Below are 10092 nucleotides of genomic sequence, written 5' to 3' on the forward strand. Positions count from 1 at the left end.
CTCACTCTTACCCCAGGGGTATTCCCCAGCCAAGGATTTATTGGCTTTGCAGCCCCTATACTCCAGCAGAGATGGAGCACAGAGACTGCAGGGAAACCCGAAAGTAGAACCTCTGTTGCTTACACAAATGGCAGAGTTGTAGCTAGACAGCTGCCCAGGCAGATGAGGGTGAACTGTAGCACATTTCTATTACTACAGGCCTGTGGTGAGGGGTTCCATTTCATCCTAGGAGAGAAAACAGCACAAGTCCATAGTTGTTTATTCTCTGGCAGCATGTGAGCACATGGGGAAAAGGGGCATAATGTTCAGGAGGGTGAGCAGGTTACTCCCACAGGCCAGCCCCTTTTACACTGGACACCTTGGAGGGTGGAAGGAGAACCACACGCTGCCAGTGCAGTATTGGAGCCAGCTGGAGTAAAGCAGTCTGTCAGGGCCTCCAATATCCCTGCTGTAGCTAACCTGCTGGTGGGGATATTTGGTGGGAGATGAGCATTTGCTCCCAGTCCAGCAGGAAGACCAACTAGAAGATAAGCCCAGTGTTGGAGGTCAGGGCCTCCTGCCTTGCAGTTTTTGGCCCGATGGGCATTCAAAGTCATTAAGAAGCTCCATCTCCCCACAGTACCAGGTCAGGGGTGAATGTTCTTATTCCCAGGGCAGGATACAAGTGCATTTTAATGGAGGGGGTCCCCCAGTACCGTATTTCACATACGTATACTCATGGCATGTCAAGTATCTGTATTTAGACTATTATAGCAAACCTGTCACTGCGGTACCTGAGTATCTGTTGAGAATTTGGTCCTAGGTGTCCAGTCGATGCATCAACTCAGACATGAATCTAGATTTTGTTTTTATTTGAAAAAGATCTATAGAAATAGGAATTTAACTACCAAAAATACATCCGTAAGCAACCAAAAACCCGTAAGAGCCAGAAAATTCAGCATTGAGGCTAACAATCCAGACTGACACACCTGTGAAAAATCTACTGCACTGGGGCCAGCTTCAATAAAAATAGCACCTCGTTTATGTGCTCCAGAAGCTGGTGCGAGGCTGTGATTGTACAGCGAGAAAGATGAAACATCCAGGAGCTGCACGCAGTTCAGAGAAACTGAACAGAGTTGTAGTAAATCTGCTGGTTAATCAGGATACATAGTCATGTAAGAAATTCATTCTTAACGCTGCGCCGTCTCACAAAGAAAGACCCGATTTGAAATGTTTTGGGTTAAATAATAGCTGCTGTTGTTGCAGCAAAAGTACTTTAAAATGCACTAACTGGAAATACTATCGAATGTTAAATTCTGCCATTTTCCTATTCTTCTTTATGGCTGCAAATTACCATACAATTGTAATAATATAGTGGTGCTTTAGGTCCCCAACTGAGATCGGGCCACATTGTGCTAGGAGCTGTCCATACATCGTAAAAGAGGAGCTTACAATCAAAATACACAAGGCAGACAAGGGTGGGAGGGGAAACCGAAGCATGGAGAGGGGAAGTGACTTGCTCAAGGTCACACAGGAAATCAGTGGTAGAGCTGGCATGAGAATCCAGCTCTCATGCCAAGCCAAGTGCCTTATCCCCTGGACCACAGTGCCTATCAATGAACAAAGTGTCATCAAATTCAGCTCAGGTGCTAGCCCCAGAAAAACAATAGGAGTTCTGCCCACTTTTACATCAAAGCTGAGTTTGTTTCATATATATTAAGGGCCAGATTCTGATGTCACCTACACTAGTGCAAATGTGGAGCAACACAATTTAAAGTAATGGAATTGTTCTGAACTGAGATTATAGACTGTGATCCTACAGACACTTATGGACAAGGGTATTTTAACACATATGACCAATCCCAATGGCAGGTACTATCTATATAGGGGGGTGGCAGTGTGACAGGGACTGCAATCTCTGCAGCCATGCCCACTCCTGTGTCTGCAGGTGGTCCATTGACATACAGGAGCGGGGAGTTGAGCCTTCTCCTCTCCCAGCTCCAATGTGCCAGTCAGCACACCTGAACTGGTGCAACAGTGAAGTAGTCTGCATCATGTATAGGGCTGGCATAGAGCACTGCCTCTCACCCCCAGGACCAAATGGGGAACCAGACTGCAACTAGAAGCAACTCCCTAGAGGGGCTCTTCCATGGGAGGAGTTATCTGGAGCGTCATCTCAGTCAATCAGAAACATCCTGACTCTGCCTCCTACAGCAGGAGGGACTGAAGAACCCATCACTACTGAATCTATGGAACCATTCCCCCTACCCAGAATGAAAATCTCCAATTTTCTCAATTTTAGCCCAAGCTGAAAAACCATTTTATCTTTTCTTTTTTTAGGTACCATTTTTCATTTTATTTCTAAAAATACCCAGATAACCACATTCATTCATTGGCATTAATCAGTTCTTGCTACATCCAGAATTGCCAACTTCAAGTGTTCAAAAATCAGAGGTGTGGCCCCCCAAAATCATGAAATTGGCTTAAAAAATAATACATTTTGGATTCTTTTTTATATGTCTTTTGGTTTCTGAGTCTTTACGGCACGCTTGGGTCATGTTTTCAGGCTATTCTGAAACCAAGACAACTAGAAACTTTTTTTAAATTTAAACTGAGTCTCACCTAATTATATGCCTACAGGAGCTGGGGCTTTCAGAAAAACACCAAATATAGTGAGATTCATGATAAAATTATGAGAGTTGGCAACACATCCCTCAGGGTTAAAAGTACAGGTCTGGGAGTCAGGTGATCTGGGTTCTGTCCACAGCTCTCCAATAATTTTATGAATGGGATTATATTATGGAGTTGCCTGTAATAACTGAGGACTGGAATCAGTGACTCAGGAGGTCCCTTCCGAATCTGTGTCCTGTGTATTTTCATAAACTTCCTGTGTGACCTGAGGCAAGCCACTTATTGGTAACCTCCCTGAACTTTGGTTTCCCTCAGCTATGAAACAGGGATATTAGTGCTTGCTTACTTCAGAGGGGTATGGAGAGTATTCCCTAAGGCTTTTAAAGTGACACAAGATCCTCAGATAGAAGGTGCTGTAGAAATACGTGGTGATATTAGCATCTCTGGCAATGTACACTTTATACATTAATATGCGGGGCTGAGCCTGCAATCCCACACACAAATGAATTGCCCTTGCTCATGAGTTGTTCCACTGTGACTAAAGGTTATTCATGTGAGTAAGGGTTTCTCTTGTAAGCTAAACTGTGAAGAATCAGGCCTTCAGTGGGGGACATCTTAATTGAAACTGAGCATTTCCAAATGTTGTAGAAAGTTTCCATGTGTTACAGAATAACAGATGTGTAAACTGAAAGCAACCTGTCTAAGTAGTTTCCCTTTCAGACTGCTAACATTTTCAGACATTCGGAGAAGATATTTCAGGTTGTATCTGTTCACATGCGCCCTGTCTTTGCTTTGCGCAAAAAGGCCAATAAGAAGAAGAAAGCATGTTTCTTCTTTCATAGATTTCAAAGACAGAAGGCTTAGATTATCTGTTCTGACCTCCCTGCATAGCACAAGCCATAGAATTTCACCCCGTTATTCCAGTGTTGAGCCCAATAATTTATATTTGACCAAAGCATGTCTTTCAGAAAGATATCTAATCTTGATCTGAAGAACTTCATGAGATGGGAACTGATAGGCAGGATCCCCTGGGAGAATAACATGAGGGGGAAAGGAGTCCAGGAGAGCTGGCTGTATTTTAAAGAATCCTTATTGAGGTTTCAGGAAAACAACATCCTGATGTGTAGAAAGAATAGTAAATGTGGCAGGTGACCAGCTTGGCTAAACAGTGAAATCCTTGCTGATCTTAAATGCAAAAAAGAAGCTTACAAAAAGTGGAAGATTGGACAAATGACCAGGGAGGAGTATAAAAATATTGCTCAGGCATGCAGGAGTGCAATCAGGAAGGCCAAATCACACTTGGAGTTGCAGCTAGCAAGAGATGTTAAGAGTAACAAGAAGGGTTTCTTCAGGTATGTTAGCAACAAGAAGAAAGTCAAGGAAAGTGTGGGCCCCTTACTGAATGAAGGAGGCAACCTAGTGACAGAGGATGTGGAAAAAGCTAATGTACTCAATGCTTTTTTTGCCTCTGTCTTCACAAACAAGGTCAGCTCCCAGACTGCTGCACTGGGCAGCACAGTATAGGGAGGAGGTGACCAGCCCTCTGTGGAGAAAGAAGTGGTTCGGGACTATTTCGAAAAACTGGATGAGCACAAGTCCATGGTGCCAGATGCGCTGCATCCGAGGATGCTAAAGGAGTTGACGGATGTGATTGCAGAGCCATTGGCCATTATCTTTGAAAACTCATGGCGATCGGGGGAGGTCCCGGATGACTGGAAAAAGGCTAATGTAGTGCCCATCTTTAAAGAAGGGAAGGAGGAGGATCCGGGTAACTACAGGCCAGTCAGCCTCACCTCAGTCCCTGGAAAAATCATGGAGCAGGTCCTCAGAGAATCAATTCTGAAGCACTTAGAGGGGAGGAAAGGGATCAGGAACTGTCAGCATGGATTCACCAAGGGCAAGTCATGCCTGACTAACCTAATTGCCTTCTATGAGGAGATAACTGGGTCTGTGGATGAGGGGAAAGCAGTGGATGTGTTATTCCTTGACTTTAGCAAATCTTTTGATGCTGTCTCCCACAGTATTCTTGCCGCCAAGTTAAAGAAGTATGGGCTGGATGCTCTATAAGGTGGATAGAAAGCTGGCTAGATCGTCAGGCTCAATGGGTAGTCATCAATGGCTCCATGTTTAGTTGGCAGCCGGTATCAAGCGGAGTGCCCCAAGGGTCGGTCCTAGGGCTGGTTTTGTTCAATATCTTCATTAATGATCTGGAGGATGGCGTGGACTACACTGTTAGCAAGTTTGCAGATGAAACTAAACTGAAAGGAGTGGTAGATACACTGGAGGGTAGGGATAGGATACAGAGGGACCTAGACAAATTAGAGGATTGGGCCAAAAGAAACCTGATGAGGATCAACAAGGACAAGTGCAGAATCCTGCACTTAGGACGGAAGAATCCCATTCACTGTTACAGACTAGGGACCGAATGGCTAGGAAGCAGTTTTGCAGAAAAGGACCTAGGGGTTACAGTGGATGAGAAGCTGGATATGAGTCAACAGTGTGCCCTTGTTGCCAAGAAGGCTAACAGCATTTTGGGCTGTATAAGTAGGGACATTGCCAGCAGATTGAGGGATGTGATCATTCCCCTCTATTCGGCATTGGTGAGGCCTCACCTGGAGTACTGTGTCCAATTTTGGGCCCCACACTACAAGAAGGATGTGGAGAAATTGGAAAGAGTCCAGTGGAGGGTAACAAAAATGATTAGGGGGTTGGTGCACATGACTTATGAGGAGAGGCTGAGGGAACTGGGATTGTTTAATCTGCAGAAGAGAAGAATGAGGGGGGATTTGATAGCTGCTTTCAACTACCTGAAAGGGGGTGCCAAAGAGGATGGATCTAGACTGTTCTCAGTGGTACCAGATGACAGAACAAGGAGTAATGGTCTCAAGTTGCAGTGGGGGAGGTTTAGATTGGATATTAGTGAAAACTTTTTCACTAGGAGGGTTGTGAAGCACTAGAATGGGTTACCTAGGGAGGTGATGGAATCTCCTTCCTTAGAGGTTTTTAAGGTCAGGCTTGACAAAGCCCTGGCTGGGATGATTTATTTGGGTATTGGTCCTGCTTTGAGCAGGGGGTTGGACTAGATGACCTCCTGAGGTCCCTTCCAACCCTGATATTCTATGATTCTATGGAGAATTGACCACTTCCCTTGGTAATCTGATCCAATAATTAATTAAGGGAGATATCCCATCTCCTAGAACTGGAAGGGACCTTGAAAGGTCATCAAGTCCAGCCCCCTGCCTTCACTAGCAGGACCAAGTACTGATTTTGCCCCAGATCCCCAAGTGCCCCCCCCAAGAACTGAACTCACAACCCTGGGTTTAGCAGGCCAATGCTCAAACCACTGAGCTATCCCTCCCCCAAGGTTAAAATAATGGTAACCTTCATTGTAAAAAAATCTGTGTCTTATTTCTTTGGCCAATAGATATATTACTTCCTGAGACAGTGCAGGATAGCTGCCTTCTTGGTAAATGTATCCTTACATGATTGGGGAAAGATATAAAACTCTACAAATGACTTTTAAAGAAAAGAGATGGTAATGCTAATTTTATTGCTCACAGGTGGTTTTTAATCTTTGGGACATACATTATGATAAGACATTTACAGCCAAGATAAAAGAAAGGTACAAGCGGTATTAAGGAACATAGTATAATCTCTGTGCATGGGTGTCGTGCATGGATATGACGTCATGCCCCTTAGTCATCTGCAGTTTTCACCTGTTTACTGATATAGCTCAAAAATGGTAATGTGGCTCCCACTCCCCAACAGACCCCAGCCTCTTCCTGGTTCAGGAACAGCCCTCCCTTACCTGGCCTGGGGAAGGGAAGTGCATTGGGGAGGAGGCTGACAGGAGTTGTAGTCCTATGCTTTGCAGATCCAGCACAACTCTTTCAAAAACATTAATAATAGCTCATTAATCTGCCCAATGACTACAAAGTAACAAAAGCATAAACTAGAATAACACCGGGGATCATCGATTAAAGGGAGGAACATGGTGATCCATCAGCTCTCTCTTAAAAATAAAATAAAAATAAATAAAGCAACGCTATTGAAAAAACACCTCCCGGAAGACAGAGATGAAACGTATGGAGTGGGATGAATTTATGGACCCTTTCCCCTACCCAGAATGAAAATGCCTGTAAAATTGAGACAAATTCTCTCATTTCCACTCAGGGGGAATGTGGCCATACATTTAGTAAAGACGGGATTTTTGTAGCAGTACCTCCTCCTCCATGTCACTATCAACTGTTGGGTGCGCTAAGGGTGAGATACAGCTTGCAGAACCTGCTTGCTGAAGTCTGCTTTGCCCGGCTGAAGTCTACTAACCTTCTGTGAATGCATGCAAGGACACCCAAGATTGCTGCTCCATAAAACCGCTTATTGGTGCACTACACCTATTAGCCTGTGAACTTGCCATTGCCTTCTTGAAATGGGCTTTAATCTTCAATGGAGGAATTTTCCCCTTGGCTTTACGTGTCTTGGAAAATCCCCCCTAATATATCTTACAGTGGAGGACCTGGATACTTTCTGTCCCCTATTAGAATGTATTAGAATGAACAAAAGCAGAGGTTTTACTGAAGGGTTTTCTTCTTTTAACACAGATCTTAATTGCCCTCTGGACATATAAGGTGTGCCACACCCTTTCTTTCAGACAGGCTGGATTTGAGCAAAAAGAGTAGAACAAAATCTCATGGGAATTGATGGAAGAAGGAAATTATCTTAGGGATAAAGGAAGGTTCTGTCTGTAGTACCATCCCTTCATGATGGGGGGAGGAAACAATTTTGAGGGAGGACACAGAGAGCTCCCTACTCTGATAACCTTTGAGCAGGTGTTATAGTCACTGGAAAGATGACCTTAATTGACAGGAAATATAGTGGCACTTTGGACTGGGGTTGAAAAGTGGAAATGAGAATGTATTTAATATTAGGAAAAGATGCCATAGAGCTACCCTATGAATAGGAGGTGGTCTGATTACAGTCATAGCTTTGAGGAATTTTTTGACATGGGGGTGAACGGGTCAGGGAGGTTGACCTACGGCTGCCAGAACTGAGGATCTAATTGACATCTGAGTTCTGAGTGTGTTGTACTGTAGCCCCAGAGACAGGCCTGCTTATAAGAATTCTAGGAGCAATTTGACTGAAGGCAGTCCTGCCATATATCCTCCTGATGTGCTCCAGGAATCAAATCTTCTCCATATTGGTGGAAAACTTTCTGTACTACAGCAGGATTGAGAACACGTCACTGGAATATCTTAGGAGTTTTTTAAGTATGACCTCTCAATAACCAGGCAGTCAGGTTCAGAGATGCCAAGCTGCAATGGAACAGGCCCTGTGATAGTAGATCCAGAGCGGATCATAATGTTACCGGAAGAGCCACAGACATCCCCATGAGACCTGAAAACCAGTGCGATGTAATCAGCATCATTGCAGTCTGTTGTCTCAATAGCCATTAGATTGTGAGTGTTATCATGGGAAAAAGAGGGAACACATAAAGCAGAGCCCTTGGCCATACCTGGGAGAAGGGGTGGATTCCCCTGCCCTGACAATCTCTCCTCCTGGCATACAAGTTGTTTGTCTTGATATTGGAGCTAGATGCACTGAGACGCCACATTGGTTTCCTGAAAATCTGGACTATGCAATCAAACTTCCTCTGATGGAGGCACCATTACCCCAGCCCGGACTTTTGTGGCTGAGCCAATCTGCCACGACATTCAATTTTCCTTTCATATGTATGGCTCGCACCGAATGTTTCTCTTAGCCCAGCTGATGAAGGTTGGTGGCTTCTGCTTGTAACAAGCACGCTAAGATGGCCTCTGAGAAAGCAGGCCAGGAGCCCCTTCTAAAGTGGCTGCCTGTGGCATGTGAGCTCCCAGCTCCAAAATGGCTGCCCTGATCCCACTATGAAGGGAATAGGGGGCAGTGGCACAAAACTGATTTCTCTGTGCTGCCAAATGGGGGAGGGGGAGGGATTCCTGACCTCAGCACACAGCAGGGGTCGGTATGTGTGTGTGTGCTGACAACACATGTATCCGTTTGTCACAATGCTTTGAATGGTGTTGGGGAGGAAGGAAGGTGACTGGGGCCCCAGAGGTTTACACTGCACTGGATTTGCTGGCTGGAGCTCCTGAGGTCTCTGTGGTTCCCCCCCCCCCCCCCCCCCCCCGAGGTGAGACATCTGGCGATGGGACCTGGTCTGTGTCAGTGGCCGCAGATTGTCCTGGACACTTTGTTCAGCTCCTGAGGTCTCTGCAGTTCACCTTAGCTGGGATACCCAGCACTGGGGCCCGGTCTGCATCCGTAGCTGTGGATTGAGCCCCAGGTATCCCCAACTAGCCTTTCTGGGTCGCTTATTTGTCCACAGCCAACGCCGCACTGTCCTGCCGGGGAGGGCCAGCAGTCTGTTTTCTAATCACGATATCACCAAGTTGGAGGAGCAGAAGGAACACTTTTCCCCTTCAGAGTATTCGGCCCAGGGCACTGAGCACACAGTAAGACCCTGCCATTTCCCTTCTTTTTCACTTTTTTTGTCCATTACCAGGACTAATTTGGGGGGAGAGCTTGGGGAAAAAGTTCCTGCAATTGCCCGGAGCTTTGTGGCCCTCAAAAAGTCAGCAACCCTGTACTAAAAGTGAAGAACAGAGGGAAAAAAGGAGCTAGAAAAAAGGGAAAAGAAGAAAAAAAGAATCAGGGTATAGACCGTCTACAAAGCCAGCTGCACCTTTGGAGACAGAGAAAATTCTGGAGGGGCTCTCCCATGGGAGGAGTTATCTGGAGAGGCAGCCCAGCCAACCAAAAACATCTGACTCTGTCTCCTACAGGGTGCCGGACTGAAGAAATCATCGCTGCTGAATTGATGGAACTATTCCCTGAACTGAGAATATCAAAGCTGCGTTTGGACGCCCAGTTCCCATTCATTTTTAAATTAGGCTTTTATACTAATTTACTAGTTAATTTTTAATTTCCCCCTCTCTATTTCTGTGCAATGAAACAACTGTTCCATGTCTTGCTGTGTAGTGAGATGATCACCCAGCTCCTGTCCTGAAGGGCTTAAAACAGTCCTGGGAGAGGGCTGTGGTGGGGGGGCAAAAGCTAGGCTGATTGGGGGAAGCAGCCACAGGTGGAGCCATGCCCCAATCAGGCCACAGCTGGCCCTATAAGAGGGCTGAGGCCCAGAGGGGGAAAAAAAAAAGACACTCTCTCTAGCTTACTTGAGAGAGAAGGACCTGGCTGCCTGGGAAGCTCAGAAGGGTATCTAGGGTGGAGCAGTGCTGGGGAAGAGCAGAGGGAGCTGGGGAGCTCCAGCCTAGCAAAGCCCCAGGCTGCAGGCTGAGTTAAGGGCCCACGAAAGGGTACGAGGGCTGCAGAGGGGCAGCCCAGGAATAGACGGCAGCAGCTGGTCCAACCCCCCTTGCCGATGATGAGTGGTTTACAGACTGCCGTCTGCCCCAGTGAGCGGGGACTAGATGGTGACTGGCAGTAGCC

The sequence above is a fragment of the Chrysemys picta genome, chromosome 4 (genome assembly GCF_011386835.1).
Source record: "Chrysemys picta bellii isolate R12L10 chromosome 4, ASM1138683v2, whole genome shotgun sequence".
NCBI lineage: Eukaryota > Metazoa > Chordata > Testudines > Emydidae > Chrysemys > Chrysemys picta.